The sequence below is a fragment of the Panthera onca genome, chromosome X (assembly GCF_046562875.1).
Source record: "Panthera onca isolate mPanOnc1 chromosome X, mPanOnc1 haplotype 2, whole genome shotgun sequence".
Lineage (NCBI taxonomy): Eukaryota > Metazoa > Chordata > Mammalia > Carnivora > Felidae > Panthera > Panthera onca.
Window position 1 is genome coordinate 66671232 of NC_138357.1, and position 19443 is coordinate 66690674.

Sequence of the window (19443 nt, forward strand, 5' to 3'; positions counted from 1 at the left end):
ATTTATTTATTTTTGAGACAGAGGGAGACAGAGCACGAGTGGCGAAGGGGCAGAGAGAGAGGGAGACACAGAATCTGAAACAGGCTCCAGGCTCTGAGCAGTCAGCACAGAGCCCAACGCAGGGCTCAAACTCATGAACTGTGAGATCATGACCTCAGCCGAAGTTGGGCGCTTAACTGACTGAGCCACCCATGCTCCCCTTGAGGATTTTTATTAAGAAAGGATGTTGTATTTTGTCACATGCTTTTTCTGCATCTATTGACAGGATCATATGGTTCTTATCTTTTCTTTTATTAATGTGATGTATCACACTGATTGATTTGTGAATATTGAACCAACCCTGCAGCCCGGGAATGAATCCCACTTGATCATGGTGAATAATTATTTTTATATGCTGTTGAATTCATTTTGCTAGTATCTTGTTGAGAATTTTTGCATCCATATTCATCAGAGATATTGTCCTGTAGTTCTCCTTTTTTGTGGGGTCTCTGTCTAGTTTGGTAATCAAGGTAATGCTGGCTTCATAGAATGAGCCTAGAAGTTTTCCTTCCCTATTTTTTGGAACAGCTTGTGAAGGATAGGTATTAACTCTGCTTTAAATGTCTGGTAGCATTCCCCAGGGAAGCCATCTGGTCTAGGATGCTTATTTGTTGCGAGATTTTTGATAACTGATTAAATTTCTTCACTAGTTATGGATCTATTCAAATTTTCTATTTCTTCCCATTTTAGTTTTGGTAGTGTGTCAGTGTTTAGGAATTTGTCCATTTCTTCCAGGTTGAGCAGTTTGTTGGCATACAATTTTTCATAGTATTCTCTGATAATTGCTTGTATTTCTGATGGATTGGGTGTGATAAATCCATTTTCATTTGTGATTTTATCTATTTGGGTCCTCTTTCCTTTTTGAGAAGCCTGGCTTGAGGTTTATCAATTTGGTTTATTTTTTCAAAAAACCAATTCTTGGTTTCATTGATCTGCTCTACAGTTTTTTTTAGATTCTATTTTATTTCTGCTCTTATCTTTATTTCTCTTCTGCTGGGTTTGGGGTATCTTTGCTGTTCTGCTTCTATTTCCTTTAGGTGTGCTGTTAGATTTTGTCTTTGGGATTTTTCTTGTTTCTTGAGATAGGCCTGGATTGCAGTGTATTTTCCTCTCAGGACTGCCTTCGCTGCATCCCAAAGCATTTGGATTGTTGTGTTTTCATTTTCATATGTTCCCATATTTTTAAAAAATTTCTTCTTTAGTTACCTGGTTGACCCATTTGTTCTTTAGTAGGATGTTCTTTAACCTTCATGCTTTTGGAGGTTTTGCAGACTTTTCCTGTGGTTGATTTCAAGTTTCATAGCATTGTGTTCTGACAGTGTGCATGGTATGGTCCCAATTATTTTATATTTATTGAGGGATTTTTTGTGACCCAGTATGTGATCTATCATGGAGAGTCTTCCATGTGCACTCAAGAAGAATGTGTATTCTGCTTCTTTAGGATGAAAAGTTCTAAATATATCTGTCAAGTCCGTCTCATCCAGTGTATCATTCAGGGCCATTGGTTCTTTACTGATTTTCTGTCTAGATGATCTGTCCATTGTTGTAAATGGAGTTTTAATATCCCTGCATTTACCACATTCTTTCCAATAAGATTTCTTATTTTTGTGATTGTTTTATATGTTTGGGTGCTACCGAATTTGGTGCATAAACATTTATAATTGTTAGCTATTCTTGATGGATAAACCCTGTAATTATTATATAATGCCCTTCTTCAACTCTTGTTATAGCCTTTAGTTTAAAATCTAGTTTGTCTTATATAAGAATGGCTACTCCAGCTTTCTTTTGACTTCCAGTAGCATGGTAGATAGTTCTCCATCCCCTCACTTTCAATCTGAAGGTGTCCTCAGTTCTAAAATGGGTCTCTTGTAGACAGCAAATAAATGGGTCTTATTTTTTTATCCATTCTGATACCCTGTGTGTTTTGATTGGAGCATTTAGTCCATTTACATTCAATGTTATTATTGAAAGATAAGGGTTTAGATTCATTGTGTTCTCTGTAGGTTTCATGCTTGTAGTGATGTCTCTGGTCCTTTGTGGTCTTTGCAACAGAGTCCCTCTTAGGATCTCTTGTAGGGCTGGTTTAGTGGTGACGAATTCCTTCAATTTTTGTTTGTTTGGGAAAACCTTTATCTGTTACTTTTCTGAACCACAGGTTTGCTGGATAAAGGATTCTTGGCTGCATATTTTTCCTATTCAGCACAAAGAAAATTTCCTGCCACTCCTTTTTGGCCTGCCAAGTTTCAGTTGTTAGGTCTGCTACTACTCTTATGTGTCTACCCTTGGAGATTAAAGCCTGTTTATCCCTAACTGCTTTCAGAATTCTCTTTGTATTTTGCTAGTTTCACTATGATATGTAATGCAAAGGATTGATTCAAGTTACATCTGAAGGGAGTTCTCTGTGCATCCTGGATTTCAGTGTCTGTTTCCTTCCCCAGATTGGGGAAGTTCTCAGCTAGATTTGTTCAAGTACACCTTGGCCCTTTCTCTCTCTCTTCATCTGGAACTCCTATGATACGTATATTGTTCCCTTGCATCGAATCACTTAGTTGTCTAATTCTCCCCTCGTGATCCAGAATTTTTTATCTTTTTGTCAGCTTCATCTTTTTCCATAAATTTCTCTTCTGTTTCATGTATTCCTCCCTCTGCTTCTTTAGTAGTCACTGTCACCACCTCTACTTTATTTTGCACCTCATTTACAGCATTTTTTAATTCATTATGACTATTTTTTATTTCCTTGATCTCTGCAGCAGTAGATTCTCTGCTGTCTTCTATGCTTTTTTCAAGCCCAGCAATTAGTCTTATTACTATTATTCTAAATTCTTGTTCAGTTATATTGTTTATATGTGTTTTGATCAATTCTTTAGCTGTCATTTCTTCCTGGAATTTCTTTTGAGGAGCATTCTTCTGTTTTGTCATTTTGGCTAGTTTGCTGTCCCTTATGTGTTTTAAAAGCTTGTTATGTGCCTGTCCCTGTGAGCATTACTATATTAAAGAGGGATCATACACTGTCCGGGGCTGGCCCTTCAGGAGGTGTTTTTTTGGAGAGTATTTGGTTACTTTATCTCCCTACTTGTAGTGATGTTGTGGACCCTCCACCAGGTGTGCTTTGATTTCGTTGAAGTAGCACTGGAAAGGAAAACAAACAAAAAAGAAACAAAAAAACAAAACAAAAACATACAAACAACCAACCAAAAACAAAAAATCAGAAACACCAGCTATAAGTCAACAACAGGGTGGAGGCAGTGTTGATGGAAGAGGCCTTATCCCATACAAGGATAGAAATGACAGGGGCAGTGGAAAAAGAAAAAACAAAAATTGGCCAGGCAGAGAAACTACACGGCTTAATCCAGAGAGAAAGAGAAAGGAAAATAAAGAAGGAGGCGGGGAAAAAGAAAAGAAAATAAAATTGAGCCAAGAAACTATATGGCTTAATCCAGAGAGAGAGTAAGGAAAATAAGGAAGGAGGTGGGGAAAAAGAGAAAATAAAATTGATCAGACATAAACTGTATGGCTTAATCCAGAGAGAGAAAGGAAAATAAAGAAGGAAGTGTAAAGCATGTGTCAAAAGAATGGATAAAATATGTCTGCTTAAACAAACCAACAACCAGAGTAACCAGACTAGAGGAGGGAAGAGATAAGGAGGAAAGGAAGGAAGAATATGTTTATATAATAAGAATTGTCCGAGAATTAAATCAGGCAATGCAACAACACTGATCTGGAGAAGGGGCTGTGTGGTTGTCACCTTCAATCCTGCTCGAGTAGATATGCAGTTATCAGCCACAGAAGGGCGTGGTTTGGTGTATGCCATCCCGCCTCCACTGTGGGCCTGCTGTCCATTCCCTGAAGCCCCACCTTGTTGGTGATGGGAGAAAAATGACGACTCCCCAGTCTCTCCTCCATGGACCAGGTGTCCCAAACCACTCTGTTCAAGCAGTCCTCACTGTGCCGCAGGCGTAAACAGGGAGGTTTGTCCTGCTCCACCAACTCCCATGCCTCCCTGGCTCTTGGCTGGGATTCAGACTCCTGCACAGTGCACCCCGTGTTGGGGGAGTGCCGCTCTGTGCCGCCCCATATATGATTTCTGGCTGGTGGGCGCAGGCAGTCTTTGTCTTTCCAGTGGATATAAACCCTAGTCTCACAGCACTCCAGGGAGGGGATTGCTTTCTCCTACTGCGGACCATGCCCCTGACCTAGCCAATGAGTCCGAGGCTGGCTCCCCTCCTCCCCAGGTGTGCAATCAGGGCAGCTGGCCCCAGTCTGGAGAAAGCCCCTCAGAGATTGGAACTTTCTGCGCTCTGGTCCATGGTTTGTTTTTTTTTTTTTTTCTTGTCCAGAGACAGCCCTATGCTTTCCTAGCCTCTCTTTCTCTTCTCTTTGTCTCTCTGCAGAAGGGGATCCCTCCCCTCCATTCGTTTTATCTCTCCCAGTCTCCAGTCATGCACCTATGGCCCGTCGGATTGTCCCATTGGGTCCCTGGAAGTGACTCTTGTCTCTTTGTCTTTTGGACTCTTGGAGTTTAAAGTCCTTTGGCTTCAGTACTGCTTTGAGAGATGAGGGAACTTTGGATGCCCCTACTTCTCCGCCATGTTGGCCCTTCTCTCTTGATTACTTTCCTTACCCATAAGCTATAATCACCCAGTACATTTTTGCATCTATTAGTTTGAATAGTTACCTATTAGGTCAGTTAGGAATAAGAAAAATAAAAGATGTTATTTTACCTTCATTTATTCTTTCTCTAATGCTCTTCCTTCATGTAGATTTGTGTTTCTGACCTGTATAATTTTTTTTTTCTCTCTGAAGAGCTTTTAACGTTTCTTGCAAGGCAAGTCTACTGTTGATAGATTACTGCAGCTTTTGTTTGTTGAGAAAGAGTAGTTTGTTTTCACTTTTGAGGGATTGTTTTGCTGGATACATTATTCTAGATTGGTGTTTTATTTTTCTTTCAACACTTTAAAAATATTCCACTCTCTTTCTGCTTGTGTGGTTTCTGACAACATATCAGATATAGTGCTTATCTTTGTTCTTCTGTAGATAAGATGTCTTTTTCTTCTGGCTAATTTTAATATTTTTCTGTCTTTGGTTTTCTGTTTGCATGTGATACCGCTAGGTGTAGATACTTGGTATTTATCCTGCTTTGGTGTTCTTTGTGCTTCCTGAATTTGTGGTATCTGTTACTAATTTTGGAAGATTTTCCCACCATTATTATTTCAACCATTTCTTCTCCTTTTTCTTTTGTCCTTTGTATTCCTGTTACATATATGTTACAATTTCTGTAATTGTCCTACAGTTATTAGTTTTTGTTTTAAGTGATTTTTTAAAGCTTTTTGATTTGTTTTGAGAGCGAGAGAGTGGGCATATGCATGTGGGAGTAGGAAAGGGGAAGTGAGAGAGAAAGAGAATCCCAAGTAGACTCCACGTTGTCAACACAGAGCTTGATGTAGGGCTCAATCTCATGAACTGCAAGATCATGACCTGAACTGAGATTAAGAGTGGGATGCTCAACCAACTGAGCCACCCAGGCACCCCTAGTTATTAGTTTTACTGTTCCATTTTTTTTCAGTTTTATTTCATTTTGGAAAGGTTTTTTGTTGTTTGCTTGGAAAGATTCTTTTGACATGTTATCAGTGTCACTGTTTCTTTCCTCATTGAGTTCATTGATTCTTTCCTTGACTGTGTCCAGTCTACTAATGAGCTTATCAAAGGCATTCTTTATTTCTTTTACAGTGTTTCAGATTTGTAGCATTTCCTCTTGTTTATTTATTAGAGTTTTCCTCTCTCTGCTTACACTACCCATCTGATCTTGCATGTTGTCTATTTCTTCCGTTAATATTACCCATAGTTATTTTAGATTCTCCTGATAATTCCAAAAGTCTGTGTCTTAAATAAGTCTGGTTCTGCTGCTCTCTGTTTCTTTAGATTTTGGTTTTTCTTGTTTTCTTTTGTTATTTTTTTGACCTTTTTTAAAAAAAAGTCTTTTAGTGTTTATTGTTTTTTGAGTGAGAGAGAGAGCGTGAGCAGGGAAGGGGCAGAGAGAGATGGAGACACAGAACCTGAAGCAGGTTCCAGGCTCTGAGTTGTCAGCACAGAGTCCGATATGGGTCCTGAACTCAGGAACCTAGAGATTTTATGACCTGAGCTGAAGTCAGATGCTTAACTGACTGAGCCACCCAGTACCTCTCCTTTGGCCTTTTGGCATGACTTGTAATTTCTTTGGAAGCCAGATGTTTCTGGTAGTGGGAATTGAGGATATTGGCTTTATTTATTTATTTATTTACTTACTTATTTAAATGTTTGTTTATGTTTGAGAGAGAGAGAGCGCGAGCGCAAGTGGGGAAGGGGCAGAGAGAGTAGGAAACAAAGGATCTAAAGCAGACCCTGAGCTGGCAGCAGAGAGCCTGATGTGGGACTCAAACCCATGAACCACAAGATCATGACATGAGCCAAGTTTTGAATGCTTAACTGACTGAGTCACCCGGGTGTCCTGAAGTTGTTCACTTTTAGTGTGAACTTTGTGAACTTTTATGTTAATCTAGCTAGGAACTGGGCTATGTGTTGTTTGCTGTAGCTGTAGGTACCAGAAGATTCATTCCCTTATAGTTTCTTTGTTATAATTATTTTTTCCCTATTTTCTTTCTGTTTCTCTAAGAATTCCTTCTTTTTTTAAATATTTATTTATTTTGATAGAGGGAGAAAAGAATCCCAAGAGGACTCCATGCTGTCAAGGACAAGAGCTCGACTCTGGGCTCATGGGGATCGATGGGGTTTGATCTCAGGAATCGTGAGATCGTGACCTGAGCCAAAATCAGGAGTCAGACGCTTAATTGACTGAGCCACTCTGGCACCTCAAGAATTCCTTCTTTTTTTTTTTGTTTAACGTTTATTTTTTGGGAGAGAGAGAGAGATAATGCGAGAAGGGGAGAGGCAGAGAGAGTGGGAGAGACAGAATTTGAAGCAGACTCCAAGCTTCGGGCTGTCTGCACAGAGCCTCATGTGGGACTCAAACTCACAAATCACGTGATCATGACCTGAGCTGAAGTCAGACAATGGAGCCACCCAGGCGCCCCAAGAATTCCTTCTAAAACAAAGTTTGTATTGTGCTCACTTGAAATTCAGTTATTATACTGGATCTATGTTAATGTGATAAAGGAGTTAGGGAGGGATAGTATTCTTTAATCTTAAAATTAAATCTCAGTTATTTTTAGTGGTCTTGAGTCTTTGGGCTGAGGCCTTGAGATGTATTTCTTAGCTGTCCCCCACTGTTGGGTGAAACAGGAAGACCAGAAGAGGCTGAGGTTGTCTAATTGAATTGCTCTTCCTTCAGGTAGATTTTGTCCTATTAAAGTAATATACCTTGATATAGCATGACTTTGTTAAGAGAATGCTCTGGGCTATTTCAGTATGGCTACTTTCCCCTTCTGCTAAAGGCACAAGAGGATTTTCTACAGATCTTAACTGTTTAAACCTGAAAACCTTATGGGGGCTCCTAGAGGTAAACCCAGCAAAGTGTGGGCCCCCCACCTAAAACTGGGACTCCCGAATTTTTTTTTAACTCTCAAGTTAATACATTCTTGGCCTCTAATGATTCATAACTTACTGTTGAAGTGTTCCCATACCAGATAAGCTGTATCTGCCTGTCTCTCTGGTTTTCTTTTCTTTTTTTTTAATTTGTTAACGTTTATTTATTATTGAGAGACAGACAGACACAGAGCATGAGCAGGGGAGGGGCCAAGAGATGGAGAGACACAGCATCTGAAGCAGGCTCCAGGCTCTGAGCTGTCAGCACAGAGCCCTACGTGAGGCTTGAACTCAAAAACCGCGAGATCATGACCTTAGCCGAAGTCAGACGCTTAACCGACTGAGCCACCCAGGCGCCCCTGGGTTTCTTGGTAGTGATTTGCCCTGTGACTTCATGCCTCTAAAGGATCTAAGATACTGATTTTCAGTTTGTTCATCTTTTTTCTTGTCAGCATAAGAGTGAGGACTTGTAAGCCCCTTACATGTTGTAGCTGAGTGGCTAGTATTTTATTTATTTTTTATTTTTTTAAATAAATGGACCTGTGTGAAATGGCATAATTGTCTGTGGCTTTAATTTTGGTGCTCTTCTTTGTTTTAAATGTTTGTGTAACCCCTTTCAGGTCTTGATTTTTGTGAGGATCAGGTTCTAATTTTAGTTGGAAGTTTTAGGAATTGATTTTAAAATTATTTCTCTTATTGTTAGCAAGTTATCTTTAGTTGTTCCTGAATCCAAGTAAGGATAGTGTGGTAAGTGCAGTGGTTTAAACATGAGCAGTAGAACGGGAGAACTCAGGTAATTTCATGTGTCCATAAAATGCTTTATTAAAAAATTAAACTAATGTCAATAAGTATATATAAAATGATAAAGATGAAAATGAATAAAGATGAACATTTTTGGAAAAGTATAACTTACGCATACCTGTTTACTCAGACATTATTATACATATTATAGATTTTGTGTCACTGTATATAACTCATAGATTGTTATCATTTGTGATTAAAATTATTTATTTAGAATTATTTTCTTTATCTAGTTAAGATATAGGCAGAATTATTTAGGATAAGATCAAAGGCTTTTCCCAAGTTCTTTTCTAAATCCTTGTATTACACTGGCCATATATGAGTGTCTATTTCATAGCACCTTGTTCTACAATGAGTAGTCATTTTTCCCTTAAATATTTCATAGGCAAAAAGAGATAACCACATTAAACACTTTTTGTTAGCATTTAATAAAGTTGTAGTTTAATATCCATTTCTTCACATACTTTATTTACCTTTTAGGTGATGACAATTTTTTCAAAAGTTACCGTAAGGGAGTCAGAGCAAAGTAATGTGTTTTACATTGCTTAGGTTTTGTTAGCACACATTTATCTACTAACCAAAGGGATGATCCTAATAAAGTCAATTCTTGGGTAGTTACATGTAAAATGTTTGTGATAGAGATAATTGAACACAGTAATGAAATAAAAAAAGGCAGCATTATGTAGATTTGCTCATTGAACTGAGCTTGTTCATTTTGACAGTTAATTCCTCTTTAAAGTGATGGTGGGATTTTCATTATACTTTTTCGTATATCCTGGTACCAGTGACACCATTCATAATACATTCCATCAATAATATCCTAATCTTCTACTTATTGTGCTTTCCTTCTCATTCCATTACTGGTGTTGAACCAATATACTGTATGGAAAGTTGAATACATTCTGAGTTTTTCTGCCATCAGCTGTCGTTTCTTCAAACCTCTTTCCCATTTTACAAGAAAACCGTTCTAAAGTGTTCTCAGTTTTTATGGTGAGAGACTTGCTGTCAGAAGTGATGACACAATCTGGCTTGGCCTTTGTGCCCATTTTTCACAGTGCCACTCCCATTTGTCCTTCCTTAATATATTCAGGAAAGTCTTTACTCTTCCTTCATATAATCCTTAAAACCATCTTCCTACCAGTTGCTGAATTGTAGCCATGGTGGGCGTGGGGAACAGGGTCTAGTGCAGGAAGCAGGGCACTTGGTCCTGGGAAGTGTGCTTTGCCTCACACCTTCTAATCCCACCCTCCATTCCCCTGGACCAGGCTGTGCAAACCAGGTTCACCTAGGATGCCGGGACCTGTAGGGCACTGCTTACAAGATAAGTTTTTTATTTAAAGTTTTTACTTAATTCTGGTTAGTTAGCATACAGTGTTATCTTAGCTTCAGGTGTAAAATACACTGATTCAACAATTCCATGAGTGGCTCCTGGGTGGCTCAGTTGGTTAAGCATCTGACTCTTGATTTTGGCTCAGGTCATGATCTCATGGGTCATGAGTTCGGGTCTGTGTCAGGCTCTGCACTAACAGTGAGGAGACTGCTTGGGGTTCTGTCTCTCTGTCTCTCTGTGTCCCTCTCTCTCCCTCCCCTCTTGCTGTCCCTCCCCTGCTCGCATTCTTTCTCTCAAAATAAATAAATAAACTTTTAAAAAAGCAAAAAAAAATTCCACATATCATCTGGTGTTCATCACAAATGCTCTCCTCAATCCTGATCACCTATTTAAACCCATCCTCCCACCCACCTCCCCACAGGTAACCATCAGTTTGTTCTCTGTAATTAGGAGTATGTTTTTTAATTTTTCTCTTTTTTTCCCTTTGCTTGTTTGTTTCATTTCTTAAATTCCACACATGACTAAAATCATACGTTGTTTGTCTTTCTCTGACTTAATAGTTTTGATTTGCATTTCCCTGATGATGAGTGTTGAGCATCTTTTAAAAAAATATATTTAGGGATGCCTAGGTGGCTCGGTTGGTTAAGCGTCTGACTTCAGCTCAGGTCATGATCTCACTGCTTGTGAGTTCGAGCCCCACATCGGGCTCTGTGTTGACAGCTTGGAGCCTGCTTCGGATTCAGTGTCTCCCTCTCTCTCTGCCCCTCCCCTGCTCACGCTCTGTCTCTCTCTCAAAAATAAACATTAAAAAAATTAAAGGATGATATTAGCTGTGGGGTTTTCATATATGGCCCTTATTATGTTGAGGTATATTCCCTCTAAATTTACTTGTTGAGAGTTTTTATCATAAGTGAATTTTGAACTTTCTCAGGTGCTTTTTCTGCATCGATTGAAATTATATGATTTTTGTCTTTCCTCTTATTGATGTGATATATCATGTTGATTGATTTTTGAGTATTGACCCACTCTTGTATCCCAGGAATAATCTCACTTGATCGTGGTGAGTGATTTTTTAATGTACTGTTGGATTCGGTTTGCTGGTGTTTTGTTGAGAATGTTTGCATCTGTGTTCATCAGGGATGTTGACCTGTGGCTATCTTTTTTAGTGGTGTCTTTATCTTGTTTTGGTATCAGGGTAATACTGGCCTCATAGAGTGAGTTTGGGTGTTTTCCTTCCTTTTCTACCGTTTGGAATAGTCTGAGAAAACCAGGTGTTAACTCTTTATTAAATGTTTGATAGAATTCCATCTGTAAAGCCATCTGGTCCTGGACTTGTGTTTCTTGGGAGTTTTTTGATTACTGATTCAATTTTTTTGCTGGCTATCAGTCTGTTCAGATATTCTGTTTCTTCCTGTTTCAGTTTTGGTAATTTATGTTTCTAGGAATTTATCCCTTTCTTGTAGGTTGTCCAATTTTTTGGCATATAGTTTTTCATAATACTCTCTTATTTGTATTTCTGTGGTGTTGATTGTTATTTTTCCTCTCTCATTTGTCATTTTATTCATTTGAGTCCTTTCTCTTTTTTTCTTGATAAGTGTGGCTAGATATTTATCAATTTTATTTATCTTTTCAAAGAACCAGCTCCTGGTTTCATTAATCTTTTCTATTTTTTTTTTTTTTTTAGTTTCTGTATCATTTATTTCTGCTCTAATTTTTATTATTTTTCTCCTGCTGGATTTAGCTTTTGTTTTTCTAGCTCCTTTAGTTGTAAATTTAAATTGTTTATTTGAGATTCTTCTTGCTTCTTGAGGTATGCCTATATTGCTGTAAGCTTTCCTTTTAGAACTGCTTTTGCTTCCTCCTACAGGCTTTGAGCCATTGTGTTTTCAGTTTCATTCATTTCCATATACTTTATTTTTGAGAGAGAAAGAGAGAGAGAGAGAGAGAGAGAGGCAGGCACGTGCTTAGGAGGGCCAGAGGGAGAGAGGGAGAATCTTAAGCAGGGTCCATGTTCAGCACAGAGCCTGACATGAGGCTCGATCTCATGACCATGAGATCCTGACCTGAAGTGGAATCAGGAGTCAGATCCGACTGAGTCACCCAGGCGACCCTCAATGTACTTTTTTAAATTTCCTGGTTGACCCATTCATTGTTTAGTAGCATGTTATTTCACTTCCATGTGAATGTGGTCTTTCCAGACTTTTTGTTGGGGTCAACTTATAGTTTCATAGCATTGTGGTTAGAAAATATGCATGGTATGACTTCAATCTTTTTGAATTTGTTGGGGATTGTTTTGTGGACTAATATGTGAAGATACTTGTTTTATTATTAATGAATGTGGTAATTAAAATTTAATGGTATTTGTTTCAGAATTTTAGATTATTAGAATTTTGTAGATAAAGCTAAAGTTCCATTTGAACTATTTTTAGTTTCTTTATATTGACTCATGTTGCTCTAGTTCATTCATTTAACTGCTATATAGTATTCTTTTATGTGAACATATAATCTATCCATTCTGTTTTTTGTGAATAATTGGGTTATTTCCAAATTTTCTCTAGTGTAAATAGTGCTGCAGTTAGTACATTCTTTGTTCATATCTTTAGGGGCCAGGTGCAACACCAACTTCTTTTATAATATTTACTTGATAGTATTAAATATCTTTTAAAATATTTACCATTTTAGGGGCACCTTGGCTCAGTTGGTTAGGCATCCAACTTTGGCTCAGGTCATGATCTCATGGCTCGTGAGTTTGAGCCCCACTTTGAGCTTTGTGCTGACAGCTCAGAGCCTGGAGCCTGCTTAGGATTCTGTGTCTCCCTCTCTCTCTCTGCCCCTCCCCCACTCGCACTCTGTCTCTCTCTCTCAAAAATAAACATTTAAAGTAAAAAAAAAATTACCATTTTTAAGTGTATGATTCAGTGGGTTTAGGTAAATATATTGGCATTCTTGTGCAACCATCATCACTCCCCATTTCCAGAACTTTTTCATCATTTCCCAAACAGAAACTGTACCCATTAAACAATAACTGCATTCCCTCCCCCTTCCAGCCCTCTATTCTTTCTGTCTCTATGAATTTGACTTCAAGGAACATCAACCAAGTGGAATTACATATTTTTCCTTTTGTTGTGTCTGGCTTGCTCATTTAGTATGTTTTAAAAGTTCATTTATGTTATAGCATGTGTCAGAATTTCATTTCTTTTTAGGCAATATCATTTCCTTTTATTCCTTTTATTTTTCCATTCACCTATTTTTGATGGATTTTGGCCATTGTAAATAATCCTGGTATGAACATTTGTGTGCAAATTTTTGTTTGATTTCCAACTTTCTTTTGGATATATACTTAGAGGTGGAATTGCTGGATCATATGGTAATTCTTTTAAAAAAATTGTTTTTATTATGTTTCTTTGTTTTTGAGAGGCAGAGAGAGACAGAGCATGAATGGGGGAGGGGCAGAGAGAGAGGGGGACACAGAATCCAAAGCAGGCTCCAGGCTCTGAGCTGTGGGTCCTGTGGTAATTCTGTTTAACTTTTTGAGGTATTACCATATTGTTTTTCTGCAGTGGGCCCACCATTTGATATTCCTACCAGCAATACACCCAGGGTTATAATAGCTCCACATTCTCATCAGCACTCATTTTTTCCCATTTTTTTTTGTAATAAAAATGGGTGTGAAATGGTACCTCATTTTGGTTTTGATTTGTTTTCCCTATAGTGTTGTAAGCCTCTTTTTGTGTGCTTATTGGATCTTTGTACATCTTCTCTGGAGAAATATCTATTCAAGACCATCGACTATTCTTAAATTTGTTTTTTGTTGTTGAGTTCTGGGATTTTCTTATATAATACTGTGGATGTTAATACCACTTCAGATATATGATTTGGAAATATTTTTTCATAATCTGTGGGTTGTCTTTTCACTCTCTTTATAGTGTCCTTTGATGCACAGGAGTTTTTCATTTTAGTGAAATTCAGTTTATTTTTTTTTCTATTGTTGCATTGTACTTTTGATATCATGTTCAAGAAACCATCACCAAATCCAGGGGCGCCTGGGTGGCTCAGTCGTGAGTTCGAGTCCCGCATCAGGCTCTGTGCTGACAGCTCAGAGCCTGGAGCCTGCTTCAGATTCTATGTCTCCCTCTCTCTATACCCCTCCCCCACTCAACTCTCTCTCTCTCTCTCTCTCTCTCTCTCTCTCTCTGTCTCTCAAAAATAAATGTTAAAAAAAAATAAAAAAAGAAAAATCATCACCAAATCCAATGTCCCAAGGATTCTTTCCTGTGTTTTCTTTGAGTAATTTAATAGTTTTAGCTAGTATGTTTAGTTCTTTGTTGCCTTTTATGTTAATTTTTATTATATCAGGTAAGGGTCCAGGTTTATTCTTTGGCATGTGGATATCCCATTTTTCCAGCCCTTTTATTGAAAGAACTGCCCTTTCTCTATGGAATGATTTTGACACCTTTGGTGAAAATCAATTGACCATATGCACACAAGGGTTTTGGTGTTTCTGTTCCATTGGCCTATAAATTTGTCCTTATGTCAATACTGTACTGTTTCATTTATTTTAGCTCTGCAGTTAGTTTTGAAATCAGGAAGTGTGAGTTCTCCAAATTTGTTCTTTTTCATGATTGTTTTGGTTATTTGTGATTCCTGGAGCTTCCCCATGAATTTTAGGATGGCCTTTTCTGTTTTCTGCAAAATATGCTGTTGGGATTTTGATAGGGGTTGAAATGAATTTCTAGGTCATTTGTGTAGTATTGTCATTTTAACTTTTAGTATTGTGTAGTATTGTCATATTAATTTTTTCTAACCCATAGAAACTATATTTCCATTTATTTGTGTCTTCAATTTCAGCAATGAAAACATTGCTGTTTTGCAGTTTTCAGTGTTTAAGTCTTTTGCCTCCTTGATTAAATTTATTCCAAAATACTGTTTCTGATGCTATTGTAAATGGAATTGTTTTCTTAATTTCCTTTTTGGACTGTTCATTGTTAGTGTGTAGAAATGGAATTAGTTCTTGTGGTTGATACTGTATCCACTAAGTTTACTGAATTTATTTATTAACTATCTCAATTTTTTTGTGACATCTTGAACTTTTTTTTTTTTGAGAGTGCATGAGGTGGGGGGAGAGGAAGGAGGGAGGGAGAGAGAGAGAAAGAAAATCTTAAGCAGGCTCCACCTTAAGCAGACTCCACTCTCAGCTTGGAGCCCAATGTGGGGCTTGATCCCAAGATCCCTGGGTTCATGACCTGAGCTGAAATCGAGTAGATGCTTAACCAACTGAGCTACCCAGGAGCCATTTTCTACCTATAAGAAGCCATCTGTGAACAGAAATAATTTAACTCTTTCCAATTTGGATAATATGCTATTTTAAATAGTCATGAAGTGAACAAAAATTTTTAAATTGTTTACCATTCTTTTTTCCATTCAAAAACCTATTTTGGTCAATATGATCACACCCATGGTCATATTACCAAATTTTAGAGACTGTATGGTCCATGGTGTGCCTTAAACACAGCAGCCCATCTGTGGGAACAGATGCATGAATGGATTAAATGTGAAAAATAGTTTTTTTTTAATACATTACCATTGTGGCAGACTGGGTAATGAATACACAGAATCTTTTTTAAAACTGCATGTCACTCTCCATTTATCTCAAAATGAAAAATTTAATTCAAAAAATGGCTAGTTCCTCTATGCATATACATCTCCAAAATAAAAGTACAAAAGAGTACACATAAAATTTTTGTAATTCCACAGTTATTCATGGAAAAAAATTAGTAACACATTCAAGGGAAAGAACACAGCCCTTAGTTAAAAATATTGACATTAGGACTCAAAATTTGTCTAAAATCTAGTCATTCATGATATGGTTAGCTTACAGTAGGAATTAAAGTTTTTATGATCCACTGGCAGATAGGTCAATTTTTACAGGTCATCAGCAACAAGCCCATGTTATAATTGTGTAACTGTGAGCATGAAGGCGGTACACATTCTTCCTCAATGGAGATTTTTAATTTTTTTAATGTTTATTTTTGGGAGACAGAGACAGAGTAGGGGAGGGGCAGAGAGAGAGGGAGACACAGAATCTAAAGCAGGCTCCAGGCTCCGAGCCTTCGGCACAGAGCCTGATGCAGGGCTCAAACCCACGAAGTGCGGGATCATGATGACCTGGGGCAAAGTTGGATGCTCAACTGACTGAGCCACCCAGGCACCCCCTCAATGCAGATTTTTAACCACTCTTAAAAAGATTGGTTTAAGGACTAGGACCTACAGTTAAGTAACCTATATAGTACTGGTTAAGTTAGCTTCACGTTTTGGTAGAGGGATGAAGAGAGTGACAATCATGTCTGGATTTAATATAAATATCCTTTGTAATAGTTCACAGTTATGAAACTAATAAATTAATGTATGCAGTTTTGCCTTAGGAAGATTGTTTAGTTTACAAAAGTATTGATAAGTGTCACATTTTAAATGGTTTGTTGGGGGGCACCTGGGTGGTTCAGATGGTTAAGTGTCCGACTTTGGCTCAGGTCATGACCTTGCAGTTATGACCTTGCAGTTCGTGAGTTCGAGCCCTGCATTGGGCTCTGTGATGACAGCTCAGAGCCTGGAGCTTGCTTGGGATTCTGTGTCTCCCTCTCTTTCTGCCCTTCCCCTGCTCACACTTGGTCTGTCTCTCCTTAAATGGTTTGTTGTGTTTAAAATACTGTTTCCAGGGGCGCCTGTGTGGCTCAGTTGGTTAAGCATGTATTCTTGATTTTGGCTCAGGTTATTATCTTGCAGTTCATGAGTTAGAGCCCCATGTCGTGCTCTGTGCTGATAGCTCAGAGCCTGGAGCCTGCTTGGGATTCTGTGTCTCACTCTCTCTCTGCCCTTCCCCCTCCCCCGCTTGCACTATGTTTCTCTGAAAAATGAATAAACATTAAAAAAAGTAAGCTTAAAAAAAGTGTGATTCTAGAAATGAGGCAGATTTTAAAAGGTGACATCAGAGCTTCTATATGCAGATGGGTACTTCCCTTCTCAGTACACCATACTGATATCAGTGATGATGTTATTCCTGAGGACATTTTGAGAACTCTCCTTTTGTAGTCAATGTAGAAGTCATGCAAGAAAATGTTAAGGAATATTTGAGATTTCGGCAAAAAAGTTATTTTATCCAACCTGATAATTCACCATATTTGACTCTAAATGACATTTAGCTGTTTGCAAAAATCCCACCCACCTCAAAGAAGATTTTTCAAAAGAATGAGCAAAATTTTTTAAGTATTCACATTTTTTTTACCATTGGGCTTCTACCTGGTTTCTTAATTTATAATATAAGACAAACATGTTTATGCCTAAAAGTGCTATCCTTCACAGAGGGAGAAAGTTCTACTGATTGTATTCGTTTTAATTTTTACATGTGGTAGTAGTAATATTAATGGGTTGTGCTGACTTATCCAGTCCTGACCTTGGTCAGCTACAGCATGGATTCATGTGATAGTTGGCTTTGTGGTTGGAATGAGTGAGAAAATCACTATTTTGTTGGTTTGCTGTACTCCTTTCTAAAGAATAATTTTTTTCTCTTTTATAATCTGTTGATGGGACAAGAATATAGAATGATATTCTTATTTTTGAATTTTGGTTACAAGAAATTCTGTGTGCCATGGGTTGATACATAGTATCTTTTGATCTGGTTTCATTTTCTAATTTAAGATTAAGGACTCGGAGTAACTCGGTAATTTTTCGTACATTTAACTTTTCCAAAGCAAGGTTATGGGAAAAAGTAGAAATCATACACTCTTGGTATCTTTATCCTAGAGGCAAGTTTGTTTCAGAATTTTGTAAAATAACTTTCTTCATTGAAACAAAATAGTTGCAGTTATGTCTGGTATATCTCATTTCTTTTTCTTTCCCTTAATATCCTGTGTTCTCCCTAACCAAACATAGGAAAATGATGCAGAGGGGGCTACTGGCCTTGGGGTGGGCCTAGTGCACTGCTTGAATGGTGGTGGTACCTGGCCCAGGAAGGACTGATAACAACTGTTACTTGATTTACAGTGTTTTAATTTTCATTCTGTTGATTACTAGTGAGGTTGTAGTGCTTTTTCTTCCAATTTTTTGTTACTCCGTTGTATTCCCTTTTAAAAAGTTGTTTCTTTTTATTCACTTACTAGGAATTTAGTATTTTTAGAAAATCTAATGAGGTTGTTTTTATATTCTTATTTTCAAGTTAGTTTGCCTTTTAAATTTTGGTTATGGATTTTTTGGAAGTGTATATGCAGGTATTACCTTTAAATATATAAATGGATTCTTGAATGTCTTCCTCTCTTTGCAATTTTTATTGAGAAAATTCACATAAAATTCACGGTTTACATCAATTTAGTTTAGAATTTAATGTTTTTTTTCTAGCAAATTTACAATATTGTGCAACTGTCACACTTTGTAATTCTAGAAAATTTTCATTGCCTCCCCAAAATAACACATACCTCCCAATACCCCACTTCCTCTATCGCCTGGCAGTTACTAATCTTATTGTCTTTATAGAATTGCATATATTGGACATTTTATATCTATAAATGGAATCATCCAATATGTGGCATTTTGCATTTGCCTTTTTTAGCATAATGTTTCCAATGATCATCCATGCTTTAGCATGCTTTAGGATGAATATTTCTTTCCTTTTTATTGGGATATAATATTCCATTGTTTAGCAGTTGGTGGACATTTGGGTACTTTCTCCTTTTGTTGGCTATTATGAACATTGCTGCCATGACCATTTGTGTACAGTATTTTTTGTGTGGGCATGTGATTTTATTCTCTTGGATATATATCTAGGAATGGAATTACTGAGTCCTTTGGAAACTTTATGTTTACCTTTTTGAGTTACCACTAAACATTTTTACAGTGCCTATACCATTTTACATCTCTACCAGCAATGTATTTGGGTTCCAATTTCTTTACACACTTGCTAACTCTTATTTTTCATTTAAAAAATTACATCCACTCTAAAGAGTGGTATCTTACTATGGTTTTGATTTGCATTTTCCTTTTTAAAAAAAATGTTTATTTGAGGCAGAGAGAGTGTGTGCATGTGCATGGGAGGGGCATAGAGAGAGGAAGAGAATCTGAAGCATGCTGTGTGCTGTCATTGCAGACCCAGATGCGGGGCTTGATCTCACAAATTGTGAGGTCACGACCTGAGCGAAATCAAGAGTTGGAAGCTCTACCCAGTGAGCCACCCAGGCACCTAATGCATTGTCCTAATGACTCATAATCTTGAGCATTTTTCAACGTTTTTTATTTATTTTTGGGACAGAGAGAGACAGAGCATGAACGGGGGAGGGGCAGAGAGAGAGGGAGGCACAGAATCGGAAACAGGCTCCAGGCTCCGAGCCATCAGCCCAGAGCCTGACGCGGGGCTCGAACTCACGGACCGCGAGATCGTGACCTGGCTGAAGTCGGACGCTTAACCGACTGCGCCACCCAGGCGCCCCAGTCTTGAGCATTTTTCATGTGTATAAATGTTTTATTTATTTTAGAGAGAGAGAGAGAGAGACAGAGTATGAGCAGGGGAGAGGCAGAGAGAGGGAGACACAGAGTCTGAAGCAGGTTTCAGCCTCTGAGCTGTCAGCACAGCGTCTGACATGGGGCTCAAACACATGAATCACAGGATCATGACCTGAGCCGAAGTTGGACTCTTAACCGACTGAGCCACCCAGGTGCCCCTGCATTTTTCATGTGTTTACTGGCCCTTTGTATATCTTCTTTGGGGAAAT

The 19443-nt window shown here is 38.0% G+C and overlaps 1 protein-coding gene and 1 pseudogene across 9 annotated transcripts in view; one reads left to right on the forward strand and one right to left on the reverse strand.

Annotated features, from left to right (window-relative positions):
* Positions 1-19443, forward strand: part of ATRX (ATRX chromatin remodeler) — a 314027-nt gene that overhangs the window by 30261 nt on the left and 264323 nt on the right. The gene's annotated exons all lie outside the window — the stretch shown is intronic.
* LOC145713594 (fatty acid-binding protein 5 pseudogene) lies at positions 9115-9517 on the reverse strand (annotated as a pseudogene).